Source organism: Neodiprion virginianus, chromosome 1 (genome assembly GCF_021901495.1).
Source record: "Neodiprion virginianus isolate iyNeoVirg1 chromosome 1, iyNeoVirg1.1, whole genome shotgun sequence".
Lineage (NCBI taxonomy): Eukaryota > Metazoa > Arthropoda > Insecta > Hymenoptera > Diprionidae > Neodiprion > Neodiprion virginianus.
In genome coordinates, this window is record NC_060877.1 from 31,707,063 (window position 1) to 31,722,662 (window position 15,600).

Sequence of the window (15,600 nt, forward strand, 5' to 3'; positions counted from 1 at the left end):
CGAGAACTGAAAATGTGAATAATGAGAACGAGTCTGATGGTTTGGCAGTTTGTTTTTACGGGCAATTTCACGCGAATTTATCGTGCTGTTTTGCCAAGGATTCGTTATTAATTTCATTGAAAAATCTCGCGGGTTGAATATTAAATACGGGTATTTATTACGGCTCAAAATTTTCACCCCTGTCTCCGTTTGGCCTTTATTTATACTCGAGTCGTGACTTTTAAAATTGCCTTTCGAGAAACCACTTGTTACGGTTAACTTAAGAGGGCCGGGCGCTTTGAGGGATTCAATTTCTTGTCCGAAAGCGGGTTTCGTCCTGTTTCGCAGCCAAAAGGACCGCGAGAAAATTGAGAAATTTTCATCTTTATAGACAAGGGATGTCGGTGAGAAGGGGCCGTTGACACTGTTGCTGTCAAAGCCTTTCGGCGACGTTCTCGACTTCCTTTCCGTTCTTTTGGGATCGTTCCTCTCGCGATGAAGCGCCAATCCGCATATCGTTGAATATATTTTCAACCCCCAACAGCAAATAAGTGAGCCGCAGAAATCGAATGGCAGAGGAACTTGTCGCTCAGTGTTCTCCGTGCCATCAATATACAGCGTTTTTTTATTTTTTTTATTTTTTTTTACCAGCTGTTTCAAGGATATTGCAAATGCGAAACTTGGTTAGAAAAACGCGACGCGGTGATCAGCGTGAGAAAGATCCTATTAAGCTCTACGACATATTGCAGTAGCTGAAATAAAATAACAAGTAAAGAAGTGCAGGTTCAATATTGTCTTAGAGGATAAGCGGACGTCACTTTTCTAGTGCCGTTATTTTTCTTTTTTTTTTTTATTTTCTTTTCTTTCAAACTTCCATTAAAGCTAATCTCGGTGGGGAAAGATAGGGTCGAGCAAACGGCTTGGCCATTGTTTCTCGTGTTCTTGAATGTTTCAACCTCATTGTCAGTCGCGGCTCGGTTAACGAGGCAGATATGCGATATGTGGTGTGAAAGGGATGTGATTTTTTGTACCAATGGGGAAGCATCTCTACTCCGCAGTTTTGATTTGCGAAATTCCACGTATTGGAATTTGGATGAATAATACATGCGGAAATTTCGGAACGGTTGCCGGGCGCTTTCTTCCCTCGGGTAAAAATGTATATTGCGTACGTATGTATATATATTTTGCACAGCAACAATTTTCATTTTATGCGTGTCAAGTTATGCCGCGACTGAACTGCAATATCTTATGCTAAAAGATAACGCTCCAGGTTTCTCGACAAAACAAATTAGCACCGGTTCTTGAAGGGGTAGAAACTTTTGATTACTTTTTGCGGTGCTTTTGCTCCCCAAGATCTGCATTTTCTTTCAGCTTCGCTTAGCGTCACAAAACGCCGTTAACCAAGACTCGCCTTTGAAGAAATGAGATTATTAAAGGCGAAAATGAAACTTATAGCGGGTTAATTAATCGAGTTGGATTATATATTTCCCCCCCGTTTCACCCCTCGCCTCTGACTTTATACCAAATTTCGATCTCTGTCTCCGGAAAATAAATGAGCCAACACTCGTCTTACGTCAAGTTTATTGCGATTTGAACAGCCTACTTGCGCGCAACTAATTGTGGAAGGGATCCTTGACAGATTCTGGCAATTAGACCAGAATAATGATCAATCAAGCCGTGTCGCTCCTCTGTGCTCCGCATGAACACCCATACAAATTTCCTCTCTCTCTCTATAATACACGTTATACACCCTCTTCGATAAGGCTCATTTGAATAGGCGGCGGAACATCGATGCATACCAATACCGGAAGCTCGTAGCGTCTTGATATTTGGAGAGAAGCCTCCGCCGATACGTGTCGAAACACTTCGTAGAGAGGGTTCGCGATGTAATTGGGTAACAGAAGCGAGATCGAACCGCGCTGCACGTTCGTGTATTTCAGATCGAAATTTCGGACGCATCGCTTCGCGCAAGTTCGAAAGCGTTGGTTAGAAAATTTTGCGTTAAAACGCAATTATCCTAACGAGCGGTGCGCGGGTTTGTCGTTTTTTCGTCACGCGTCGCGCCTCCAAATGCGAATGGGCGGAAAAATTTCTAACGCGTTTGTTCTCAACAGCTGTAAAAGAAGTAGAAAAAAAATGTCCGAATCGCGTACAATTGTTCAAAATGACAAGCGACTCCCAAAGTCGCGGATAAGTTTTCCCATCGTCTCTAACGATTCGTGATAAATGTGAGAAATCCGTCGTCCCTTTCTCGCGACTGCAGCTACCACGACTTTCCCGATTTCGGGATGAATTTTATCCACCCGGTGTCACGATGACGGTGGTTTCCAATCGGGGGTTGCCGCTGGGGCGAAGAAGTGGGAGGCGGGGGTGTGCCGGACGCTCTTGCGTGTGGAGTCGCTGTCAGTAGCCTCGCGGTGCGCCTCCGACGCGGATTCAGCTTTGACGAAACTTGAAAGAGACGCGAAGGAAGGAGCCGGTCCCGTCGATTTCGGTGAGTCTGACCAACCGACGAGCGGAAAAACATAACGATCCACGTTTTCCGTCTGATCCGTGCTTTGGGAATATTAAATTTATCGCATTTGACTCTTTCTCGTCGACGCTCATCCGGTATCGGCGCTTACCTTTCGACTTTCTTGACGGTTATTCAACTTCGGAATCTTTCAAAATTTTCATTAGGTACTTAGTTGTGGATGGACGCGTTCGTTTCCATTGCGATTATTGGGGTCTTAGAATCCGTAGCCTGTGTCGACGCTAAGAAGTTTAGTTTCCGAAAGAAACGAGCAGCGGAATATAAAAACGTTTCCTTGACGTGTGCGCGGGTGGATGGGTGTGCGGTAATTGTTCTTAATTTGAATGGGGATTTTTCTCGACCTCGTAGAATGTAGGTGGAAATTTTTCTCCGTGTCTCTGTGTCATCGGGTCAAAAGGACGAAAAACTAAACGTCATTTGACGTTTCGATCCTAATGGCAGAGAAGGGGAGGAGGGTCTCCTCAGAACTAGAACCATTTATTGAACAAAAAAACATATTTTTCAAACAGAATTTAGAGTTACAAATATAATGCTGAATAAATTCAAAAAGAATCAAAGGAAAAGGGTTAGAATGCAATCGTATTTTTCTTTGAATTCAGATACGTAAGAACCGGCGTCAGTGCCGAAATATGAAAATTTACCTCGAAGAAACAAAGACAGTTGTTCTTGATCTTGGCGGAGTTTGAAAGTTCTTGGGAAGTCTTCGACCCAGAACAATCGGAGTTCGCTACGATTTTGGGGTGAAATGGAACGAGTACAAAGTGTCGAGAATAACGAGTCGGTTCTGTCAACAATTAATAATAAACTTGAGGATTATTACTACATATAGCGCTTAGCAATAAATTTCGATATAATTGTCGCTTATCTCGTGACGCTATGTCAAGTTTTTCTAATAAATAAGTCACTGCGTGTCACGCGACTTGGTTTGCTCAGTTTCGAGTCAAACCTAATGTACCGTTATCACGAATTTTCATCCCGTCCTTGGGCTGTTCAAACAATAATCACGGTTTGTTGAATATTTTTTTGTCTATCAATCTCCGGGCAAAGTTGAATTTTCGATAGATTGAGAACAAAAAAAAAAAAAACGTTTCGTTTATCTTGGTTTGTTTGCTTCTACGTTGTACGGAATGATTGTTTGTTTTTTTGTACTTCCGCGCAGAACTTTTGAACCTAGCTTGAACCAAGATTGTACGCATCACAAGCCTGCAGAAACTTCAACCACTGCGTCAAAGTATCTTGTGGAGGATGAAGCCACGCTTTTGTATTTATATTGTCAATCATTATGATTATCTGTAATATGGATACTGCAGCGCGGAATTGATAAGTTTTTCTCGCACTATTTTGTTCACATTGCCTTTCTTATTATCCGATGTGGATAATGACGTGCGTTTGAAACCTTTGACTATATTAACAATGGTATTCAATGGATAGCATTTAATCTATAATCGCAGGAAAGGCAAAGAAAAAAATTTATCAAGTGACAAAGATATTTTCCGAATAACATTTTTCACGAAAACTATGCGAACGTGGAATAAAAAGATGTTTAATAATTCAAACATACATTTTTGGTTAAAGTAAAAAAGAAAAAAAAAACAACGCTGCTACAGAAACAATTTTGCTAAGCTGACTGGAATTTTTTTCCGTGTAAGAAATAATCGCAATCAGCGATATGACTCGATCGAAAGCCGAACGGTGAATAAGATATAAAAAATGTACAACTCGTTGCTCGGAATCGTCGATGTCTCGAGGAATATTTGACGGTGAATATTTTAAAAGCCGCAGTAAAGTTTCAAGCGATTAGCGTTATCCTACAACGATTTTGAGTGCCACTCAGAAAGTTTAAAAACACTCCCCAGGAGTATTAATCCTTCGTTACTTTTGCTCGATAATGCAATTTCATTTGACTCTTATTCCTTGTACTTTACATCGGCTGATCCCTGCTATTTTTTTCGCCACGTGTTATAGCCGTTTGGTTATCGAAACCCGTGAAAATAGATTTGTCGCTGGTTTCATGGATAACGATGAAATCAATGGTAGAGGAAAAAGTACGGAGATAAAAGACCGAGATTGAAACAAAAGTAAAAACGAGATTAGGAAGTAGAATGATTTCACGGCATGATTCGCTGGTAAAATTTTCAACATTTTTAATTGTATACTTAATCAAATGGAAAATGAAATCGCATCGTTAATCGAAATGTTAAATTAATTTCCTCCACCGTTGGGAATAACTTCACCTTTTCGCCAGCTGGTATCGCGAATATCTGATCTTGATCGACACGCGTGTAATAATTTACCACTCAAACCTCAAGAGGAGAAAATTTTCTCTCCAAAATATATCGAGAATTGAAATTTTCCTCCCTGCGGTGGATGTAATACAGGTTTTACCTGTTAATCAACTCGCCATTTCAATTCCGTTAAATTTCCCCAACTTTCCCTCTGAAGAGTATATGTACATTGTACACATACATACATAATATAGACACTACGCCCAAAAATTGTACCGCCAATCACGTTACTGTAAACAATCCGGTATTCATTTCGAATTCCACCCACCATACGTGCTTCATTTTGCTTTTTCTCAATTCCCTAACTCGTTCCAACTCCCTTGGGTCTGTCTGAAGTTCGAGTTCACGTAATTAGAACCATTTACCCTCTTCGATTCTCTCGCCCTTACTCATAACTCACCAGGTTGTAAATCTAACCACTTTGATCTAGAAACTGGATCGGCTGGGATCCCGATGCTCCCGCAGGCTTCGGTGCAGCAAGAAACGGGATAGAACAGGGCTGGATATACCTAGGCATGTAGGTATAAGAGGAGTACTCGGAACCAGATGGTAGAATCCAGTTGGCGCCACTTCGATTCCATTTCCTTTTTGTCTGCATTCAGAGTGGAGGTTCTGCGTAACGACGCGTTGTTACCTCGGTGAAGCCTTCGCTGATGTTTTCTATCGCGTTATCAATTAGGGTACGAGAATGCGAAGGACCAAAAATTCAGCGATACGAAATCCCGAAAGTCTAATTACCGACAGTTGAAAACGTAGACGGACCGTAAATACGAAACGTTGTCTTGCGGAAAATAGATATTGAGAAAGCGAAAATGCATAAATAAATTTATACCGAAATTTGTTTTTTTTTTGCTCTTTTTTGAGAGTGGGGAAGAATACGAAAAGTAAAATATTGAATTGCGAGAATGTCGAACAGTCCAAAAAATTACTTTTCAAATGTCAGGCTGGTGCCGTTTACGAAAATTTACGAATTCGAATTTACCAATAACTACACTGTTAGAAAAATTTAGCTAAACATAATAACCCAGAAGGTTCACTACATATTTGTGTTATTAGTCATACTTCTGTTAGTAAATATGACACAAATTTTTGTAATTTTAACATTTAAGTCATCATATCTACATTTAATTTGTGAGTTTTCCTTTTTTTCACTTTTTTTCACTTAGTAATAGATCAAAAAATGGTTAAATCGACCCAAATATTTTAGTGGGCCTGTTGGGACATTTTGTTTCTAACCGTGTATATTGACCAAAGACTCGAACGGTCAGAATCCGGAAACCCACTAATTGTAAGACAGAATGGACGAAATACAAATTTTCAGGAGATTCGATATTTCGGCTTTTCTATATCTCATTCTTTCGGAATTCCGGCCCTTCTACATTTTGCGAATAGAAATTTTCCTCCTTCTGAACATTGATTTTCAACAAATATTTTTCTTGGTTTTCTGTCTGTAGGAAGTATAAGCCGCTCTCAATTTTTAATTTCAGAACTTTCATTTTTCCGTACCTTCAAATTTTGTGCTTTGTTCATTCGGAATGTGGACTGTTCTGAAAATACTTCTTCGAATAAAAGAGCGTTCGGTTAAATGAACTTGCGGCAAAATATTTATTTTACCGGGTGATTTATCCAAAATCCCGGTACACTGATCATTCGTCGTCTTAAAATCCATATTTCGAAAATTTCGGGGTTTTGAGCAGTCGACTTTTTTGTTTTTCGGGATTCTGATCCCCACCCGCGTTATCGAATCCACCATCTGCGGACGGGATCTCGCTCTTGGAATACGTAAAGTCATTGCAGCGCGGCGGCGAGAAACGACGCGAATAACCCGCGGCCGCCTCCACGTGGCAATTCTGGCGATGAACCAGCTACGGACTTCGGAGATAAAAAAAAACTGACCGATAGTTTTTCATCCGAGACGAGACAAGTTCGAAACAATCGTTGCGTAAACACGTTTCCCGAGTCGTTTTTCGGCCAATCTCTTTCCACGGTCTCCTCCCCCAACCTAGGTTGTGTAAATTCATTGCTCATAGCCTGACAAGGTATACCGCTGGATTTTAGACGGTCAACGCTGCGAGCTGATTGAGCTGACTCGTCGGCCAAATTGTTGTTACAGGCGAACATCAACTCCACAAAACGTTTTATTTTAATTTCCTGTTGCCGTCCAGTCCCCGTACGTTTTTTATATAAGCAGTGAAATCTTAAGCTTCGATTCCAATGACTTTGGGGATATAATTACATTAAACACACCGCGTGTCGTAGCAAAGCGTCGGTCTAATTTTCGATGGAAAACGATGTTTGGTAAATACTCCCTGTAAAAACATCACCGGATATTAAATTTCTTAATTAGCCATCTTTCCGAACAACGGATCCTAAGAATTCAGCTCACCTTGACAACGTTTCAGCATCCCAGCCACGTCAAGCATTGATTAGTGTTGATAGCTCTCCGTGCTCTCGCGATTCATGTCCTCAACTGGCAATAAATGTCGTTACGGATTTGTTACAGCCGATGGTTATGGGCTGACGTTAAAACTCGAAGATCACGTAGGTGTGACACGCTGAATTTAGTATGTATATATATATGCACGTATAAGCCTCGAGACTTAAATTCCGGAAATGGAACAAGCGAGGTTTTTCTTTATTCCATTCTACACGTTATACACAATGACGTTGAGCCCTGTTCTGCTTATATTTGCAGGGTTTTGATTTAAATTTTTATTCTTATGTACCAACCCACCGGCAAGCCAGCGTATAACAAGAGTTAATTAAACCGAGTACTATAAATAAACGGAAGAAAGCTTAAAAGTTGGGGAAATACAGGATTGGCCTCAACTTTTGAATTTTCATATTCTGTTTCCTCTTTACCGTACCCAACAGAAGCTGCTGCGATATCCAAGCGACGTCACGGAACTCGGGAACTTACTTCCGAACTTTATCCGGAGTCGTTTCGTTTTTCGCGCTAGAAAAATCGCAACGTGTTGCGAAATTGTCAAATATTACTTTACGCGTCGGGAGAAAAGTGAGTCGCGTGGCTCGTTTGCGCCGTCGTTTACTTCCGTCGCAACCCCCATTATGCGGAGCTTTTGTTCATCCCGTATAATGGCGTATTTTGAAGTCAGAAGTTTGCGATTGCACGGCCGAAAACCGGAAGGGTAAATACAATGACTCGAGAGTTTTTACGCGGACAGTTTTCAGCGATGTTATAATCGATATAAAATACTAATAAAGCTGCGGAAGTTTACTTGAGTGCGAATTAATTTTCGGCACGAGGCTGACAATATTAGTACAATTCGTTGGATCGGTAATTTTTTATCTAATAAAGGAGCAATTTATAAAAAAAAAAAAAGAAAAAAGAAAGTATATTCAAATCTATGCAAACAGAGTTCCCGGAAAGAATTAAAAATTATCTGATCGCGATAGCTACATTAACATTAAAATGAGAAGGATTTAATTTTATATTTCAAAAGCTTGCAGCTAACGAACCAATTGTAAATATCTGCCGGTATCAGAGCAAAGGTCGAGGGAGGAACGAAGTTTGATGAAAAGTTGTGCTTTCGGCAATCAGGGTGAATTTATTTCCTTCTTGTGTAATGAAAATTTATTCCTATATATAGGAGATTCGTCTTCGCGAATATAAGGAATAACGTGCGGATCATAAATTGATAAAATTCAATTAACGCAAGTTCAACTCCGCGACACGTTTTCCTCCAATCGAACGAATTCGTGGCCACGCGTGTAACCTTTACACCGGCAATCCGTGATTTACTCCCGGCAATATTTCGCAGAGAAAATTCGTCGCAGGCTTGCAAGATGGATTCGTGCCATCGCTCAAGCCGACCGATAGTCCCATTTGTCCACCTCGAACCTCAAAATTATCAGCTATACTGCGAGAAAAACGGTACCAACTGCCAGTGGCTATTCATGGAACCTAGATAAGAGAAGGGTTCTCCGAATGTTTCGTAAGAGTTTCGTTTACAGCTCGCCACCGGCAGCGAAACCAACTAGCGTTACATGTTATGGCATGTGCCAATTTTACGAGGAGCGGAATGATATTGTGTTCGGTTCAAGGCGCACACGCGTTGGCTTTTTTTCTGAAAAAAAAAAAAACGGCGCTGCCGACTTCCGGACGGGTGAAGATACAAGCTTCAGAAACTGTCTTAGACGAGACGAGCGAAATCGAACTCCTGAGAAAGAGAGAGAGCAGATCCACGCCACGTGGTCAGGTTTGAAACAGCGTTTAAAGAGTTAAAGGAGATCGATCAACGCGCTGCGCCGTTCGAGCCTCAAAATTCGTGGGGGAGGACCGGAAATAACAATAATTTCTCGCTGTTTTAACACACCTCACGCCGACATCTGAATGTCTTTCTCCGATCGTAAAGCGACGTTTGAATACATAAACAACATAATAAAACGTGAAAATTCGCTGTATTATCTTCAATTCTGAATTCAAATTCGCGTGAAATATTAGAACGTCTACGTTGTTCGCTTGAGATAAGGTTTTACCTACTCCATGAATCACGTTTCGGAAGGGGGGAAAAAAATTCGTTTCAAAAAAATACGAAATCTCGACGAAGAGAATCCCGAGAAAAAAAAAGGAATGGAAGGGTACCGAATTCCTCCGTCTGTTCGCTGTCTAGTCCAGCCAGTCTCGTCTCTGCGCTACACAATTTTCTTCCAAATTCACTTATTTGTATACCAGCGATAGGGGATGCGTGTGAAATACGAAACAGCCGTTGCTTTTTCTTGTACATACACATACTGTCGAAGAAAACAGTGACGGAAAAACGACTCTGGTACGCATAACATATTGTATAATACAAGAGATACCGAAGCGGAATTTCAATGCGGACGAAATCTCCGGGGAAAATCGAAGTTCGTACGGAACGGAAACGACCTCGAACGCCTGAAAATTCCCGCTTGAAACACATCGCTTTCATGACGATGGTGTTCCCGATTCACGCCCAGACTTTCTCTCGTAGAAGCTGACATTCTGAAACCTTATTCGTGTCACTTTCAAAGTGAAAATATGTGTCAGGATGACGAGATAATTGACGTACTAGAAAAGGATCACAGCTCTTTCGAAATGTCTCGCGAAGTCGACGATACGGTATTTTTTCACCTCCAGCGTCGCGCGGTCTTTCAAAAGTCACAAGGACACTTTGCGGGCTTCTCCGGGTAGGGATAAAATTTGTCCAAGAGATAAGTCAAGTCCAACTGGGATGGAAAATAGAGCCGAGTGAAAAGTGTGATGTTTCAGTTCTCGCGGGGTCGGTTTGACTGCTACTTGAACGAATGCGTTTTATCGCTTCTTTTTATCGCTTTTCATCCAAACTTTACGCCATGCTGAGCGTTTTCAACGTTTTTCATACATCAGAACCAGACGCTTCTACCCGGACCCGTTTCACCATTCGAATGATTGCAATTTTTCAAGCATCAATTTTCCCCCTCCCTCTTTTTCTATTCTCTTAAAATACCTGTAGACATTTCGGGAGAGGAAGGCACGCGTCACTTTCCGTAATTTGAATTGACTGGGGAAAAAATTGAACGCCGCCTCGGTGCAGGAACTTCTACTTCAAAAAAATGCTTGTCGAAAAGGTGAGCAATCAACGCGTTTCACCTTTCGGAAATTCAACGGGCGCGAGTTCATTACTCATGTAATTGACTGAAAGCTGTACGGGTTGATTCTGAATGTGACAGCAAACACGCCGATTCTGCGGCACTCCATTATCCCAGTTGGTGTGGTGGAAAGCGACCGTTTCGTGGATTCCGGTAAATATACTAATCTTCCAATTAGTGCCACTTACACAACCGCCGAAGTTGGTTTCGCGTTCCACCGATCCTCGCCGATCCTCGCGCCTACAATTTCCGCCCTATTATTCTCCTGCATAATATATAGGCGATTCATCTCTATAAGTGTGTATCTATGTCGAAATGAGAGGATATTATTCTTCTCGCGAGTCCCAAGTCAATGAGGGGGAAAAAAAGCCTAGGGACAAAGTAGCCCACTTTTTTTCTCCACCTCATCGCTGGCTTTCGTCATTTTCTTTCATAACAATTCACCGTGTGGTCGAAAAGGCCGCCCGTTTCCCGTGCGTGAAATCACATCAGCATTCTTGTTTCGTGGACAATAAATTACGTGCTAAGAATGAAAATGATACGTATAATATAATAGGAAACAAGATACCGCGCAAAATCTTTCCCCTTGGCGATGTTGTGTTTCTCGGGTTTTGTACAGTTTTCTCACTCTCGCGGGTGGATTTTAAAGAAAAATTGCCGGAGCTAGGCTAGGCGGTGGATTTATGCTCTCCAGAGAAAGCTAGACACTTTTCCAAGCCGAAAATATGTCATACCAACAAAATCATCGAGGAGTCGTGAAACGAAATTCCCGTTCAACTTTGCGAATGGAATAAAGAGTTCACGGTGAAGCTTTTTAGCTAAAAGCTGGGCGAGGTTACGGTAAAAGATACGAATAATGATAATTGATTAGGCATATTGAATTTCGTTGATCGTCGGTGAATTTGTTTGTACATCCAATGACGAATTTCAATTTAAAAAAAAAACCCCTCGGATCGTGATAATAATAGAAAATAAAATACCATTCTGCGGCGCGATTTTTTTCACCGCAGAGTCTTTTGGTGCAGCGGATTTTTCCCGCGGCAAAAAGAGCGTACAAAGCGGCACAAAACGGACGACTAATCACAGGAAACGGGGGTTACTGCAGATTCCAGATATGCATACATCCTGTATCTTACTTTATATCCCAACACATAGGACTTGATAAAAAACGGGCACACGCCCAGGTGTTATTTCCAACCGCAAAACCCAGCCCGGTATCGTCAGAGTAAATAAATAAACGCCGACAAATTCACTGGATGTTATGCAAAAATTTTCAGATCCGATTTTACCCGATCGGTTAATCTCGTCTGCTGTCGAAGTAATTTTTTATTCTACTTTATACGTCTTTCGATACGGTAGGAATTGTTTGAATTAGACATATCCATATCCATATCCGGATCAGGGTAAGCCTTGTTCAAATTAGCAAAACGTGTCCATCCGCTCATGATAGACAGATGGTTATAGATAGATGGATAGATAGAAAGATAAATAAATAAATAGATAAATACACGGGACGTTTCGGAGAGAGAGAGAGAGAGATAGAGAGAGAGTGAGAGGGGCGGGGGAGGGAGACGGGTTTAATCGACTGTAGAATCAACGCTCGACCGCAATTAATTTCGTACGAGACTTGGAGAATGTCAATTCGATTGGCCATCGTCTTTCGATCCTTCTAATCCGCGCGTAACGAGCTTCAACTGATCTCAGGCACTCGTCCTGCAAGGGTCTGCGGTCGGTCAGTCGGATCGAATTTAAATGCAACCAAAGAAAATTATCGGCGTTAATAGATCGGTACATTCGTGGTCTGGACGCGGTTTTATGCAAATTCATCTCTGTGACGACCAGGACTACATCGTCGAAGGCAATTAACCCTTAGGGGTTAAAAGGGTTTCATGGGAAACTTTCAGGTTCCCTGTTAGATCCACAAAATAACCATATAGCAAACTAAATCACGAGTGTCCACATACGCGATAATAATTTGCATGCTGTTGCGTAGACGATGCCCGCTAGATACTAAAACTAATTATATTCGTTTGTCTTTGGAGAGGTAGCGCTAGATCTGGATTATTGACGTGGGATCCGCGGATCGGTGAGAAATGACTACGGCGAGGAAGCGGGATGATGATTTAACTAGATGACGATCAAACAACAATAAGAGATAGTTTACTTCCGAACGATACGAAGCGATACGATCTGCATCGAAAGAGAACAAAACGACAACTGAGGTTTACAAAGACGAGGGAATACACGGATGATACTCAAATATGATTTTGAGACAGTAGACAATACGTGAAATACAAAGCTGATCTGTTTCAAGGCGTGAAGAGGATTTTACATTGCGAGTGAAATGAGACTGGAATTAGCGCGATACGATACTTTGACTGGAACTGTTCCATCGCTACGTTGCCGAAACAGTTTGATATACCGCGACTGAAAAATATTTCGGTTAATTCTAACAAGGCTCTTTCAAATAGAACATTCAAAAGTAGGAGTACTGGAGGTACTGAATAAGCCTCCTAATGCAGCATATTATATTCAGAACCAGCCGCACAGAACCCTTGTAAAAATAATCGTGCACTTCAGAACGCGGTGTCGCACATAAATCACAACTAGGTCAGCTGGATGATTCGTTGTTTTATACCATTAGTTGCACACAGAGCTCCACCATTCGTCATTTTTCACGCGTTCCGTTATTTTTCTTTTTCTCCAAATATACGAAAAAAAAAAATTAATAAAAATATCTGGTATCATTTCATCAAGCAACAACGAGTTACAATTAAAAAAAAAAATCCAATTTTCATCATCCGTTTTCACCGCGATTACATGTCGCCTCGTACGCGTTTTTTCGACGTGCCTTTGGCATGCCTTGAATATGTAATATCCGATTAAATATTCCACTCAAACTCCACCCTTTCAACTCACGGTTTAATTCATTATCTCACCGAAGAATAAAGCAATTTTTCAATTAATCGCTTTTATCACGGCTAATTCGTTACCGCCGTTAACTGTACCAAAATATCACAAGCCATGGCTGAACAATTTACTGTATCAGGGTGTCTATTACCTAGAAAAACTTGGAACTCCTTGAATTCTCAGGGATTTATTTTTTCTCCTAGAATATCCTGTAATTCTCGCGGAATTTCGTAGTAATTCAAGGATTATTTTTTTAATAATAAAAATAACCATCGACTAAGTAGATAGGAAGCTTACGAATAGATACTGTCTTTTTTAACCATCGAAGAATAAAGAATTTTATCCAACGCATATATCCAACAAGCAAAGTTTTTTTGTTCATCATGCCGACTAGCGATGTTTAATCTCTCCGATACATCTGTAAAAATCAAAAAATTGCTTAAAAAACCTGGATCCTCAGGGAATTTGTGGTTCTGAATTGATCAGACACCCTGTATATATATACACATATCGAATTGAAAATCTGCGCCTATTCTTCGCATGCCGAAAACCGATATCCGCAACGGTTGGTTCGTAGTAAAAAGGGAGTGAGTACGAAAATGACTCTCTTCGCCCGCACGCGAACAATGACGCCAACGTTCGGCAAAGCGATCGCGGTTACGAATAACTTGAGAAAACACCAGCGGAGAAAAAATAAGCGAAACCTGATCGACGGGTCGATTCGTTCCCGATCGGTGAAACCGGCAGGCACTCTAACTGCTCGCAGACACGATGGGCAATGAACCTTTATTCGTAGGTATCAGGTGAAAAAAAGCGCCGCGGAGCGAACGGAATACAGCGAGGCTCGCCGTTATCTACCTTCCGTCACGCTACCATCCAATTTCGAGTGACTCGTTTCAAACACATACGCGTACATATTTCATTTGTACACAACTGCCCAACGCGGTTGTCGTCGCTTTCATTGTTTGTAGTACGATAAAAATACTTTTCCAATCGACGCGGCCCAAAGCGCAGCTCGATATTATAAAAAACAATCCATACCCATACTGTTCATGTTTCCCTGAGTAAATCCCCGTAGAAAAAAAATTAGTGTAATAACAATAAAATTATTCAATTATTCGCAAGCCGAGATTTTCATTCGAACGATTCAATCGTCGTGGATGCATCGGAAGAGCGTATATTTTTTATCCTATCTTAAACTGTACCGCCAATCATTGGACTGGTTGTAAAAAACGACGCGTCTCTTCAGGCCTCAGAGGGCTAGAATATTACACGTGTAGGTACAGTTCCAACTGTGACAGAAGTTGTGCTTGTCAAAAAGCTTTCACGTGGCATTCGGCCAATATTCTTTCAAAGAAATCGCAGCACACAATCTCTCCCTCAGAAGATGGTCCTCATTTAGCATCGGATCTGCAATAAACTCGGTTTTCATAATTAAACCGAGTTTCGACAGTCGGAAAGTCCAAAGACTTAAATCGTATTTCCCGTATTGTGAATTCAATTTTCGTACCCGGTTGATCTTCCCTCGGAATCTCATTCTCATTGTCGTCTGGAGACAGTATCGGGTCGAAGAAACCGGAGGTTAATTTTCCGCGTGCCAAATTTCTGGCACGTGATGAAAGGGTCTATCAGATGGTCGACTTGTGACTCGGCGAAGAGCCTGCGACCTCCTCCCCAAACACCGACCCTGAATGAATCTCGATCGACTTATCCGAGGTGTAAGCACGGGGCGGATGACGGGATCCTACCAGAATTCGATCTCTTTTTCCATCCGTGAACTGTATTTCCCACCGCTCACTTTATCGTCGATCTTATCATCTCTCCGGCCCCCCTTCCTTGTCGCCGGATTAGAATCCACGTGCACGACCCTCCTTCAGACCAAAATATGGGAGTAAATTCTCTGCGGGCGGGAACCGAATTCCTTTTTATAAAAGCTGAGAAATATTTTTCTCTCCATATCGTCCGTGAGGTGCGTTTATCTCGGTCACGCGACGGAAATACTTCGAAACGAACCGACGAGGCTTCTCGCTCGCTTTGTATTTCCTATGAAACGATTGAACGCGTCGATGCTGATCGGGCGCCTTAGAGAGGAACCTAGATATTGAATCGCGGTGTATTCAAACCGCGGAATCAGCGGTTAGCAAATTTGCATTGCAGACAAATTTCGGGGACTAGATTGAGACTAACGAGGGTTAGACGATATGTATATCCTCTTCAACTCGTTGTCAATCTAATACGGTGACGCGTTCATCCGTTTCCGCGTGTAATCGACCCCGAAGC

General features: G+C 41.6%; 2 protein-coding genes across 5 annotated transcripts in view; one reads left to right on the top strand and one right to left on the bottom strand.

Moving 5' to 3' along the window:
* Positions 1-15,600, bottom strand: part of LOC124307303 (neuropeptide CCHamide-2 receptor-like) — a 113,983-nt gene that overhangs the window by 92,205 nt on the left and 6,178 nt on the right. The gene's annotated exons all lie outside the window — the stretch shown is intronic.
* Positions 1-15,600, top strand: part of LOC124307284 (neuropeptide CCHamide-1 receptor) — a 70,057-nt gene that overhangs the window by 17,072 nt on the left and 37,385 nt on the right. The window contains exon 1 of one of the 4 annotated variants that reach the window (XM_046768809.1): positions 2,390-2,473. The exons of the other annotated variants lie outside the window; for them this stretch is intronic. The gene's annotated coding sequence lies outside the window, so the exon portion shown is untranslated. Of the gene's footprint in view, positions 1-2,389; positions 2,474-15,600 lie in introns of those variants that run through there. 4 annotated transcript variants of the gene reach the window in all.